The 14,341-nt window shown below is 38.2% G+C and overlaps 1 protein-coding gene across 4 annotated transcripts in view; it reads right to left on the reverse strand.

Annotated features, from left to right (window-relative positions):
• The window catches only part of MAPK10 (mitogen-activated protein kinase 10), a 143,144-nt gene that overhangs the window by 79,131 nt on the left and 49,672 nt on the right, over window positions 1-14,341 (reverse strand). For all 4 annotated transcript variants that reach the window (XM_083860783.1, XM_083860786.1, XM_083860782.1 and 1 more), the window contains one exon: window positions 13,578-13,734. The gene's annotated coding sequence lies outside the window, so the exon portion shown is untranslated. The remainder of the gene's footprint in view (window positions 1-13,577; window positions 13,735-14,341) is intronic.

Below are 14,341 nucleotides of genomic sequence, written 5' to 3' on the forward strand. Positions count from 1 at the left end.
ACTGGAATACATTTTTGAATTTATGATGTTGTCCTTGCGTGCAGTTAATATTTATAAAATAACAGAAGTATGATATGTTTTAATGGCCTAGATCAATACTCATATTCCTCTGTACATGAGATACGCCAGATGAATCACTATGGAGCTGAGTTCCTCCAGCTGTACAACAGGAATGAGTGCCACCTTTCCATGGCACAGAAAGGTCTACCCAGGACAAAACAGAATTGGGCTCATGTTTTAAAGTGTTTATTGAATTCATACAAGGTTCCCTTCAGCGCCCTGTAAGTAATCGCACATGTATGTAACTTCTAATTCCTTCAGGCAGAAAATAGATTCACACTCAGCTGCACAGCTCTCCTTGATCACGTCTCCTCTGGTGCGAGCTGACACCACATCACTAGAGATGTTTAAGAAGTGTCAGAATAAAGAACTGGCCTGATGCTGAGATAATTGTGTTACAACATAAAGCAGTTATAAAACAAGAAGCTACTGAGACACACAGCATCAGTCACTAGGGACTGGAGCTTTACGTGAGAGCATAAGCATCCAGTATTTCTTTACCTCACTTCTGATACTTTGCCTTTTTAATATTGAGTGAAATTACCCAAGGGGGGAAAACTGGGAGAACAGAACATTGCTGATAGAATAAAATACTCTGGGAAGCCAGAGACTGCACACAGTATTAGCATCACAGGGAGAAAACCTGTTTGTGAAACACCAAAGTAACAATGGCATCCCAAATCTTCATCATGATCAAGGCATCTTGTATGCCAGAACCCATAAAAACATACAAGAATCAGCAGCAAAGACATGATTTAATTTCAGGCAAAATAAAACTAGCAGGCACTAAAATCAGGAGGAGGGAAGCAGCCATGAAGGCAAGATAAAGAAAACCCTTCAAATCCTCTGAGCTATACAGTGGCACAGCTTCCAAAGGAACTTCTGCCTGGATCCACTGAGGCTTGGCCTACCCAGCCTGCTGCTTCACCATCCTCTTCTTCACTCCACTCTTCCTTCCTCATGGAAGCTGTTCTTCAAAACAGAATGTGGACTAAAGACATGCCCAAATTTCTGGCATGAACTTCTCTTTACCTGCAGTGCTCCTACAAGTCTTCCTTTTCTGTACGAGGACTTTTTACTTTTAATAATGGTTATCTTCTCTCCAGGGGTCAGGAGGATTATCTAATTATTATGCAAACAGCTCTTTGAAGACTGAAAGGATTAAATCAATACTATTAGTATAATTACTGAGAGCAGAGAAGAAACCATGGAATGAGAGCGTTAAAACAGACTGTAAAACCAACAGTAGCTGCAGTTCTCAAACACAGCCTCCCGCAGTAAACCTTTCTGCTTGTCCTTGAATTCTTTCCTCACCCTCAATGCTGTATGGTATTGGTACCCTGGGCAATTTGGCCCAGTCAGATTAAATCTTTTGGCCTAGGAGTGTTGTTTTCTTCCTGGGCTGCACTATCTTTCACCTGGATCATGGACAGGGAGACTGTGTTTGTCTTAAGCCTAAGAGATACAAACCTCAAACCTGAGGGGTCTGGGCTGTTGCTGTGCTGGTCCAAGGAGAGCCTAAACACTTGCACCCACCACATTGAGCCTCTTTGATCTGGAAAAAGCATCATAGTCACCTTCTTTTAAGAAAATACCTTCACGATGGTTTCTCATCCCTGCATCTCCTGATCAACAGATAAGTCCCTCATGCCCAGTGGATAATGCCTCAACCTGTCATAGTATATTTAAAGCCTTTTGTGAAAGTTCAGAAGGCCAGTGTCAATCCTCAGGAAAGTTCCATGTCACTTTTTAATTCAGAGAGATGAAGGAGCCAGCTGCCCTGCTGCAATACTACTTTCTTCATCATAGTCCAGGCAGGCAGGGCTGCTCATCTCAGCCCACAGCACAACCATCTGTGTCAAATGCACTGATCCAGGCCTGAAACAAGGTTCTTCATGAGGAAAAACTGCAGCAGCTGTTTGACCTGTATTTGTACAGGTACAGTGTTGCTGTACTTGAAATGGATACCCCAAACTAGCCCTGGTGCTGCTCTCACCACCTCCCATGCTCCTGAGACTATAGGAGAGGTGTTTACATGCCCTTCAACAAAACAAAATAGAAACAAATGCCTAAATTCCTAATTTAAAAAGTAGCCCCACATGAAACTAAAAAAATTAATTATAAGTGCAAGTTTCAATTTAAAAAAGAATCAAATGGCAGCTGGAGATAAAGTAGAATGAATTACTTGCACGAAAAAATTTACTAGATTTAAAACTGGCATAGTAAGGCTGCAAACTGGAAGGTTGTAAAAGAATCACAGGACATCCACCAATATCTGTGCCAAGTCCCATCTATTGTGATAATCTCAGTAATAAGGGGAAACACTATATATTCATAACAACTAATCAAATCCAGCATTTCTGTTTATTTGACACTGCCACCCAAATACACAGCCTATGCACAATCGGTACAGTGAATGTGCTCCCTATCTTTACCAACTTGTAGTTCTCTACTTGTTCTACAAAAGGAGAATTAAAGTATTTATTACTACCTCTTTACATTTCATTCCTGAACATAAAGATACAGGGCATGAAAAAAAATTAATGAAATAGCACCATCTCTTAAAGTTATTTAAAAAATCCATCCTGTCCTAATTCAATGAGAGGGGGCAATTGATCAGTTCAGTTGTCACTTTAAATCCTTCTTTAAAAACACTAATGTTCAAAGATTACCATTCATGAATTATTAATGCTTCCTGTTTTGAAAATGTGTTTGAATAATTTCATTTCCAGTACTGAAATTCTCCTCTCCTTCATCTGAAAATACACACTCTCACCAGTGTATAAGTTCTCTGAAGCTTTCAGTAATATTCTAACTCCTGTAACTATATATTTCCTTTACTGAAACTTGGCTATTTTGCTCTGTGTAAAGAAGAGTGTAGGAAATAATGAAGACCTGAACAAATTCACACAATTGACAAAGTGAGCCAGCAGAGAATGGCAATGTCTGATCCTCAAACTCCTACAGAATTTCAAGCGTGGGCTCTCACATCTTTAATATGTTGGAACAAAGAAAGATGTCCTGCAATTTGCCCACATATTTCATATAATTGCTGCCAGTTATAATAGGGATATACATGTTTAAATATCCTATAAAATTGGTCTTCACTTCAGAGACCAAATCTTTATGCTTATCAGCTTTTTTTTTATATAACTTTTTTCTTTCAGCTCTGAGGTTCAGCACTGCAACAGGAGACCCACTGCTCAACAAGCAGCTTCAAGACACCTCAGAGGATAAATATGAACCAAAATTTGCAAGTGGATTAATAATAGTCAAAGAGAGTGTTTCCACTGCAAAAGAGTGCTTTTCTGTTTTGTCTATGCTCACATTTTAATTATTCTTGGAATAACCAGAGAGAGCAGTGGTGTGAACAATGTAATTATTGAGGTTATATCCCAACAGAAACAGATCATCTTCCACTGGGAAGAGGAGTGATGGCATGTTAAAATTCACAAGAATCATGCAAGTAGTTCTAAAACAGCTGCTGGAAGAGAAAAGAGAGTGAAAAGGAAAGAAACAGTTTTGGAATAGCACTGAAAAAGAAACATACATCAAACAAAAAAGAACAAACAAACTGAAAAGACAAGGGACTGATAAGCAGATATTCATAATGATCAGAGCTCAGATGCAGAAGACAGGAACAAACGAGCTCTAAGTTTGGTCTTGCTACCAGCTTCTCATTTTTTCTCCAGTCAGTTATTACAAGACAGAATTCCTCACCTGACTATATTTGGTTGAAATGCCTGAGTTATACAGCCCAAGATATCACATCCAGAGGAAATACTGTTATGAACAGGTATTATGAGGAAAAGAGCCTACCTCTGCAGGATGCTGCAGCAGATTAGTCAAAGTTTATGATGATCTTGTCATCATCTCTCATACCATCTTTTCATTTGCAGCTGAATATCTTCACTCCCTGAATAAATCCTAGCCACTTCCTAGAGTAGTAAAATTAAACTTTGATGTTGGAAACAGCTCTGAATTTGCATAGGATGAACCTGGAGTGGTAAGTGTGTGAGACTGTGGCAACTACTGTAAGCAAAAAAAACTGAGGAAAAGCTAATTGGAAAGGGATGAGCACAGTAAAACACTGCCTGCCTCATATAAGATAACCTTTACTACAATGGTGAAAGCAAGATGCATTTTTCCTGTTTTGCGAACTTGATTTTAATCTGCTTTCTCTTTGTGAGGAAAAAAGAAAAATAAAAAAATGTCTCAGCACAGCTGAACGAAAAATACTGCCCTCTCAGAAATTTGTTTTTCTCTATTAAAAAAATAAAATCAATATAAAGCTGTTCCTTAGATAAATGTCAGTGGCAAAGCTGCCTGAAGGTATGTACTGAATCACATCAAAACTATTTTTAATGCACTCCTAAGTCAACCTCCAAACCTAATTCAAATTCAGTTACATTTGCCTTCAACACAGATGTCCCCAGCACTTCATGACTGGTGAAAATGACCTATATTTTATGGAATACATAGAGAAAAATACTTAATTACTGTCTGCATCAAGCAGCATCAAGAAAATTATTAGATTTGAATAAAACATATATATTAAGTTTGAATGCTTTGCAATTAATTTCTGATTAATTGAACTGTATGCCATTGGATCTCATTCTTACAAGCTGCTCTGTTACACATGTTAACCACCCCATTAATGAAGGGTGCTTGTAAAAAGAATTATTATCCTAGTCAAAAGCAAAATTCTAACTTTGGGACAAATGTGTAAAAGGCCAGGGCACTTAGATTCTGTTATAGAACCTGTTTCATGGTACCTTAATTATGTGGCACTGTAGTAAACAGCAATTTCTGTCAGCTTCATTCAATTTAGGGGAAAAATTAGCAGATCTGGTCAGTTAAGAGAAAAAAATTATGCAACTAAAATAATATTTAGCCATGCTTTTAATTATTTGATAAAAAATTTATTACTTTCTACCAATGCTTATCTTTCCTGCATCAAAGTATGCATGATGGAGATAGGAAAAGCTGTTCAGGACTGTGGAATAACTTGCTCAGCTGCAACATCTGTATTTATCATTACAACTTTAAAAGGGCTGTGTAATTGGTCACTGAACAGAGCCAGCTAATTCACACCTCAAGGTTATTCAGGAACAGAGCCAAAAAATCACTCACCTTGGAAGGGACCTCAGGACACCTATAATCTAAACTTTCTGATCAAAACAAGGACAGTTGCTTCACTTATTTGCAAAGTTAGGGTGCTCAATCCCTGCCTTGGTGTGTATTTACGTATTAATACAGTGGTCACACAACTAAAAACACTCTTACTCTAAAAAATGTAAGAAGCTTAGTTATGGAGTGCAAGGCTGCAATCCATGAGCAGATTGCACTGTAAATTCTGCAGCTACAAAGCAGCTTATTTCTCGAACAACTAAAATACAGATTTGTTTGCTTCTGAAAAGCTTTTCCCCCTTCTAAGTTTGACATTTGCAAATTTTAATTACTCCCATAACAAAACACTACTAGAACAACTCATCTCCAGGATGCAAGCAAGATTTATCACAAAATATCTGCAAGCTGTTAATATCGAATGGCAGTTACATATTGTTTTACAAAACACACAAGATATTTTGATACTTTCTGGCTTCTTTTGATTAAAACCCTAAATATATGAGTGAAAAAAAAAATTCTTAATGGAGTAAGAAAATACCTGTGTTTCTGAAGATCAATAGCTGACTGGAAAGAACAGCTTGTCCACTGCTGGACTGTAGCCATTCACCTATGCTGCGGTTGTTTAGAACGTGCCATGCTAATGTAGAATGGCTAAAGAAAGAAACACTCCTTTGATTTAGGCAGATACAAACCCAGCAAAAGTATGTGTATCCTTGCTCCAGTCTAGCTGTAGATAATGCTGGGTAAAAGTTCTTCAAAGCATAAGGGATAATAACAATAATAATTTATGCACTGAATATGGTTAAAGTTCCAGAGCATCACTAAACAATGGGAGATGAACTATTTAAAGAAAGCACGTCTGCTGCTGCCAAGGGGTGTTGCTGCAAGTGCCATTTGCTTTTCCGTATGCAAAACCAGAAATACAGTAGGTGATTAATGCATAAATACAGAATCATGAAGGCTATTGTTAGTTTCCTATAATCCAGATAACTGTAAACTAGCACATTAGGAAAAAATTTACAGTTTCGTGAACTTAGACCGGATAGGTAAGGAGTGATCAAAACCAAATCATGTTCCTTTTAGTTTCTTATATAAAAGTAAAACAAGGAAAAGCATGTTAAAACACAAAAGGTAATTGCCACAAGAAAGTAATTTCTTTCCTTTGGTTCTCTTTGTTCTGTAGCATTCAAACAAAGTGACTTTGATAAAGTCAGGGGATAGGAATTTCTTCGGTAAGGAGAAAAAGGAGCCAAAGAGGCAAAGTCTGCAATTTTCTAGACAAACCGTTTGGGAAAAGAAAAAGCAGAAACCAAAACAGGCTATTTCATAATTCCTCCCTCCTCATTGCCTCTAAGACACAGAGACACTAGCTCATACATCTTTCTGACTGCAGGGAAAGTCTCCCTGCTATGGGTAAACAACAATTTGGAATTGATTTTTCCAGGCAGAGGCCCGGAGCACCACTTCAAAGCATGGGTGCCTCAGAGTTACAGAAATGCTGTGACTGATTAAAGCAAAGCTGAAGCACAGGCGTTTTAGACAAACAGGTGACTCTGCCTCTCCAATTCTTGGGTTGCTAAGGAAAGTTTTCAGAAGTATTTGACTCTGCTGAGGAACAAATGTTCACAGACAAGGATAAAAGGCCTTCAAAATCTGCACAGATGCAAGATCCAACACCTTATATGAAATCAAGATTTTCACAGGTACTGAATGTAGTCAGTCATGACATCAGAAACTCTATTCTTTCTTGTATCCCAGCTTCCCAAAGAGCTGGGAAAAGGTGCAAACAGCAACAACTATAGGTGTCTGGCCCAGTAAGGCGAGGGGGCTACAGACAATAAAGGAACAAGCTTAATTTACCAGGCTACACCAGATGGATTGAGGACTTCTCTCCCCTAAAACACTACCATTAATAAGGAGCAGTATACCCTAGCAAGAACAAGCTGAGTATCCTTGAGGCAGTCTTTGCCACCAGAACTCTGTGGTGAGTAATGCAAGGAAGCACTAAGGAAAGAAAGACCAAAGGAAAACTTAAATGACAAACTTATGTATTACTTCGAAAGAATTTGGACGGGACTACCAAGATGAGCATCGCAAAGTACCTTGACATGAAAAGGGTAAACACATATTTTACATGAATACTTACACTAAAGAATTTAAGAAGTACAAGAACACAACTGTATCCTATTTTTGACTTCCTAAATGTAAATGCAGGAATAATTCTCAGGCTCTTCCTTTTAGAACCTTCTTATGTAATTTTTAAAAGGCTATGATTTTGGCTTCTTTTTCAGCTGTGACTCAATTACCAGAGCTCTTCCACAGCTAGAAACCTTTTGATGTCCAAAGTGCCAAGCTTTCTTCAGGCTCACAAGAAAATAGCAAGATAAATACTCTTCATTTTGTCCAGCCTTTCACACTTGATTAATTCTATTCCCTATAAATCATTAACACATCTGCCTGACACCCATCCCAGTCAGACTACAGGCTTGGAGTGTACAAACACTGCATATGCTGCAAAGCTTCATGCACACAGGCTATCAGATCAGTAGCAATAACAATCACACCCCTTACATGTGTTCATAATGCCCATGGTCATCTGAAGAAGACAAAGCTCTTAAGGGAGATATAAACCCAAATGCCCTTTTTGTTCCAGGAAAATCCCAACCATTTAGTGTGTGTGCCCAAGGCCCAAATGCTTCCTAGAGCTCCCATGGGGACAGTGCAGCTTTGCATTAGTCTCAGTGGACACCCATGCTCATAAAGCATAACACAGCCCTTGCACAATCCCACTGGAGCATTGGCATTCACTATCCTAAACTACAAATGTAAACATGAATGAAAAAAAAAGAGTAGAACTCGGTCATATGCCAGAGCTCTAGAGTTTGGGATTAAGGTTTCAGGGCTTTACCATGTTGGGGTTTTTTTGGGGGGAGTGGTGTCAGCCTTTATCGAGGGCTCAGCAGGGGATCATTTTCTGTCTCTGAAACATCTGTTGGCCACTAAAATCCCAATTACACTTAGCTCTTTTCTTGCAGCAGGCAAGGAATTATTCACCACAAGAAGGCAATTGCAGTTTGAGTGAGCGACAGACCAGCAAATGTAAGGGTGGCTGGAGTCACCTCTCAGTGCTCTTATACTTCAACTACAAATGTAAAGTCTCCTGAACTAGGCAGAGGCTGCAGCATGTTGTTTACTTCAACTCTGTTGCTGTCTTCTAGACTTCTAAGCAGGCATGAAATATTATTAAAAACATGTTTACATAAAATATATGAATATATAAAAGATATTAATACATTTCCTTGTTCTCTTGAACCTAGCAAATGCCACATGTCCAGAAAGCACAACCAGCCAGCTCTGCTGCCTGCTTTTCAGTGCCAAGCTGAAAACAGTGCACTGAAAGACACTAATTCCCTGTACTATGAGTTAGTTTGAGCCTGCTTCCTAAACAAGAACTGATGCTCAGAGAACCAGATATGACTGGCTCTAAGTGTTTTCCAATAACATTTTCAGATCCTATAGACCCTAAACATAAGATAAATCAACTTAAATCCAAGTGACCTGCCATCACTTGCAAAGGAATTATCCTGCTGTGAAAACAGCTGATTGATTCCTCTTTTCCATTTCAAAATGGCAACATGAGCTACTGCAACATACCATGAATGCCACAAAGCTGCTCTGCACAAAAATGATTCTCTATCCATGAAAAATAGCTGAACTTAGACAAGAAATTTTTTTCACATGGTGTACAGCCTCCTGTAGACTATAAGATAGTTTTCACACCCTGTGCTGCATAAATCCCTTGCAATAATGTGCATAGTAAATGTATTTCCAAGGTTTACTGTTTACTGCAAACCTGGTGATAAAACCACACATTTTAGACCTTTTCCCTCTCTAAGTACAGTGCACCATGCAAAAGTAGGTTGTAGATGTTTTACAAAAATAGATTGCTTTGTAAAGACCTCAGGAATTCCTCCACACACATTTGACAGATAATAAAACAAAGACACTAGAAAATATATTATACGTTCACTCAGTCAGGTGAACAGCGGCTTGGATGCCTGGCCTTAATCCACCTACTGAAAATTAATATAAATAAGAAAGGTCAAATTCCTAAACAAAACAAAAGTTAAGGAAGATTGTGTTTCTGTCAAGGAAGACTTAAGAGAAACCCGTCCTTGTTTCCCAGAACAAAGGAAAAAAAATCCAATTTTGCTTGCATAGCTAAGTGCTTTCTTTTTTGCATTTCCTTTTTGAATCCAAACATATTGGAGTAGAAATGAGCAGCTGAATAAACTGATATTTCTCTGTGAAATCTTGTATTTTTATAATCTCTCTTTCCTTAACTTTTTTTTTTCTTCCCTACAGCACATTTCTGGGGTTTGGTGTGAAATCAAATGGATACATGAATAATAACAGATTTCATGTTCTTCTGAATGACAGGGAGTTTTAAGTTAGGCTGGGCAGAGATTTGTGAATGATGATGGGATACAGGAAAAGGAGCATGACATTTCTGAAGCAGAATGAGCTTTTAAAGCCCTTGTAAGTGTGGCTATAAAAGTAACCATGCTCTTACCTCTCTCCATGAGTACAAAGACTTGCTATCAGTCATTCTGTGTCCCCCCTGATCCTCTTTGTACTCAATACTCTGCTCTTTAGGGCATGACAAAGAAGAGGGCTTAGATTTTGTGTAATTTAAGTACCTACAACTACCAATACACAAGCTGGAGCCTTAAAAACAAACAAAAGATAAAATCTTACACCAGATTTGGACCTCACAAGAAGGTGTTTTACAATACTGGGGTTTTTAAAAAAATTTTATATTTTAATCTCAATAGCCCATCAGCTTGAATAACAATCTTGCAAAATGCATTGTTTATCAAATCAGATGCTACTTTCACAATATATCTTTCCTTTGGTTTTTCTTTGAGGTCTGAGGGTTTTGTTTAGCTTTTAGTTTTGGCTAACACTAAAAGGGTCTTCTGGCTTTTTTGGCCCCAGCTGACCACCATGAATAAATCTGAATAAAAGTAGAGTTCTAAATGCATACCACAGCTTTATATAGCAGTAATGCATTCACTGAATGAAAATTCAACTTTTATTATTTATATGCCTGTTTGCACTATGAAAATATCTTTAATATAATAACATTTTCGGATACCTACAACAATAAATAAGAACTGGCCAGACTGGTCACCATAAAATGCTTGAAATCTGCTTAACTATCACTGCTATATTCTTATTCCAAACTCTATATTCAGCTGCCATTTGTTACCTAACAAACCCCTTTGTGAGTCACACCAGTGTGGTTTCAGCCCTCCTGCCTTACAACAGAGCACATCTGAAAGGTGCCACATTGAACCACTGCAATTCCAGTGAAGGGTACCTGTAGGTGACTGTCAACACACTGTAAACTGGACAGCCTGAGACAGCTCCTGTCCTGCAGCATCTCAGGGTAAACTCTGCCATTTCTGCAGACATCACTAAGCAGGATGAAAGGTTTAGCGCTTTTTTTTTTTTTTTACCCTAATGGAATAAAGCTTGTCTGTTCGTCCTTCAGACCTGTATCAGTTTTGGAAGTGTAATTAATCAAGAGCAATAAACACAGAGAAAATCAGGCTTTAGTAGTTTAAGTGTTCATGAATTCATTTGAGTGAATTTATGGGTGTCTTGTCCTCTATGATATTTAATGAGTCCAACAAATTCACTGCAGTAGACGTCTGGTGAGACACAATGTTATAAAAACATTTCATCCCTGATTTACACAAAAGGGGTGAAAACTGAAGGCAGACATTTTATACCATTATTGAATTTCCACAAATATACATAGGTATGTGCATTATACACAATATAAACAAAACCGTTCAGAGACTTTCCAAAACTGCCACTTACATTTCCAGAAATGCCACTTACTGACCTCAACAGAGCAGCAGGGAAAATGCTGCCCTGTTCCCCTTCTCATGACTCTAGCCTGTTTCTCTAAATTACAGGGCCAAACTCTGCAATAAAGAAGCATCACTATTAATCCCTTGTGCCAGCTGTCCTCACTTTGCTCACACAGGGGCTCAGTGCCCCATGCTATGTAATTTAAATGAGACACATTATCTGAAAGAACAAGAGGGAATAATTTCAGCAGATTACTCTGAGTTGCAACTGATCCTACCTCAGTCCTACCTAAAAACTGTGTTTGATTTCAGTTTCCTGTCACAATCTCTTAGGCTGTCTGACTAACAGCAACATTTTATCTGCAGGTAGCATGTCCTCATAATTTACAGCTGAAGATACTAACTTTGACAAAAAGAAGATTCAAGAATGTTGTTATATTCTGACCATGTAAATTTGTGTCTCAAGAAACACCAAAAAAATTCTAAGCTGAATGGAACAGGTTTGGCAGACTAGATATGTGAAATAGATTCATTTTGTGAATTACAGGATTTCAGTATCCGGAATAGCATATTGAAAATGTTCCTGTGCTGAAGTGAGATGTTTATCCTCAGTTCTAAGACATAAAGAATTTGCACTGCTTCTGAACACTTTAAAATATTCTGAGTCATGTATGATAAGTACTTCAGTGTTTTTTTACACCTAAGTTATGTACATACTGACTTCCTTGCAAATGTAAGCCCTGTACATCTAGCCAACAGAGAATATGGCCTCAGAGAAGAGGACTCATTTTGTTTTCTATGGAGTACATAGAAACTACCAAAAATGTACAGGAAATTACTTCTGGAGAGGCATGGAGCCTGCATGTTTCAACCTTAATCCTCCTGTCTTTAACCATAAACTTCCAACTCCACCATTTCAGTGACTTCTTGTTGGGAATGTCAGAGAACCCTGGTACTGAGCAAGGTTTCACTAGACACAAAGTGAAAAGACAACAAAGGGTTTTTTTTTTTTTTTAATTGTATTAAACTAGTCAGAACATGGAAGCCTTAATAAGCTCAACTTGGGCCTGTCTTGCATTTTGAGTTGCCATCAACTCTTCCACAACACAGATTCATGAGTAGTTCTGTCTCTTCTCTAACCTCTCACAGACAGGTATAAACAGACCTCAGTATTATCATGACAATTCTGTTCTCAATAAAATTAATCCTGGTACAGGCTCTGGACCTGTGTTCCCAAGCTGACTTGAGAGGGATGCCAGGCAGAACAGCAGCACCAACACCTCCTCGCCAGCAACAACAAAGAATTGTTTAATGGCAGGTCATCTTAACACGACATAATGGGGACCCAGAAACAGAAATAGAGTAATAGAATCATTAAGGTTGGAAAAGAGTTTTAAATTCAAACAATAAAGTCCTCATTTATTCCAATTTCCCCTGCATTCACTTAACAAGCAGCCAACAGTTGTACCTCCAGTAGCATCAGCTCCTAGGAAACTGAGTTTACCCAGTCACATCCTATCATGAATATAATTGACTATGTTTATCAAACTAAAAGGACCACAAAGAAAAAAAAACAACAAGTTAAACTAAGTAAACCGGTCACCAAGGGGGTAAAGAAAAAAAAAGCAGGCTATATAAGATACAAGAATTCTTTGTGATTTTCTGCAGCTGTTCTCAGCATTGCTTAGCCAATTAATTTAACACAAAATGTCATTCAGAATTATCTTTAGTCCTTCTCAGTGTTTTGGCACATTATAACAATTAATCATCTTTTATTAGTTCAGGGGCACTCAAAGATGACCTAAGAACAGTCACATTGTACTGGGTACTGCTAACTCATCTTTTATATTAACATTTACACTATTATTCTACTTAATATTACACATCCATACTACACAGAGAATTTTACATGTGTATTGAGACCTTGATTTTGGAAAAAAATATTAAATACAGGCCTAAAGGGAATATGAGTATGTGCAATACTCTCTAGACCACAGAGGTAAATATGTGCATAAGGCTTTGCATAGGATCCACAACTGCACAGTCATTTTTATAGAAGAGAAACAATATTAGAATTAGATTTAGTGGTGAAACTTCACTTTAAGATATGCAGCTAAACAGGTCAGGTCTACCTCCCCATGCTGTCCAGACTTAGTCATCTATACCTCATTTTCACTCGTATTTTTTCCAGGATTTATTGACTGGGCAAATCAAAACTTGCTCTGTCGTAACACATACAGGCATTTTTCATAAATGAATCTATGGTCACAACCAGTTTTCCCTCAGAGGAGGCACACTAAAAACAATGTCTAAAACCAACAGACTTTTAGAAAGTATTTCTTCTCCTGCACTAGTTTTCTTCCTATTACTTTGCATGCAATTTTTATAGGATGTTCATCATAGCCTAATACAAACACATAGCAAGTAGTCACCTTATTTTACAGGTTATTTTCCTTTTTATTAAGCTTTTTTTCATCAGAAAAGAGATGGCTTTAGATGCCTTACCAGGGATAGGACAGTCTGACAGCGAAGTTTTACATTTTGTCCAGGTGACACACTTAGAATTGTTCTGAGGTCTTCCTGGGGAGAGCTGCAAATCTGGGGACCACTGCTCAACAAATGCGGTCTGTCGAAGTTTCACCTCTGTCCCAGTGGAAGACAGCTGTCAAAGGAGTTAAAGACAGGCAGGGTTAAGGAAGCCTGAGCTGGTCTGATTTGGGACAGTTAGCTCATTTGGGGACTGTTTGCTCCATTTTACCATGCTCCAAGTCAAAACAGCACAGATACCAACTGGTCCATTTTCTCTCATTAGAGTAACTGGGTTTTTTAAAACCCTCTGCAACCCTTCTAAGGTCAGTCCTTTCATGCACTGCCATAGTCTGTTTGATTTAAAAAGCCTGGAAGTCACTATGATGCCTTGTGATAGTCAGATACTGTGATACCTGTCAGTGGCAGAGAACATTTCTGTTGCTATGGTCCTTTAGGTATAGAGAATCCTTCAAAAGGTAAACAAACAAGAAATACATTATTCCTTAAATGTGCCATTAGACAAGTGTAAGGAGCCCACATCCTGGATCTTCCTTCTGCACAGACTTGAAGGCTTATGTAAGTGACAAGGACACCTCCTGATCTGGAGAAATGAAGAAACTTTCTGGGGAGAGGTAAATTGAAACAGCCAAAACATCAGTGTTGAAGTAATCAGGAGTAGAAATTTAAGGGAGGAAATCAATAAAATCTTATCAGCTGCATATATCTGTGAGGAGAGGGTA

The sequence above is a fragment of the Zosterops lateralis genome (genome assembly GCF_965231275.1).
Source record: "Zosterops lateralis genome assembly, chromosome: 5".
Taxonomy (NCBI): domain Eukaryota; kingdom Metazoa; phylum Chordata; class Aves; order Passeriformes; family Zosteropidae; genus Zosterops; species Zosterops lateralis.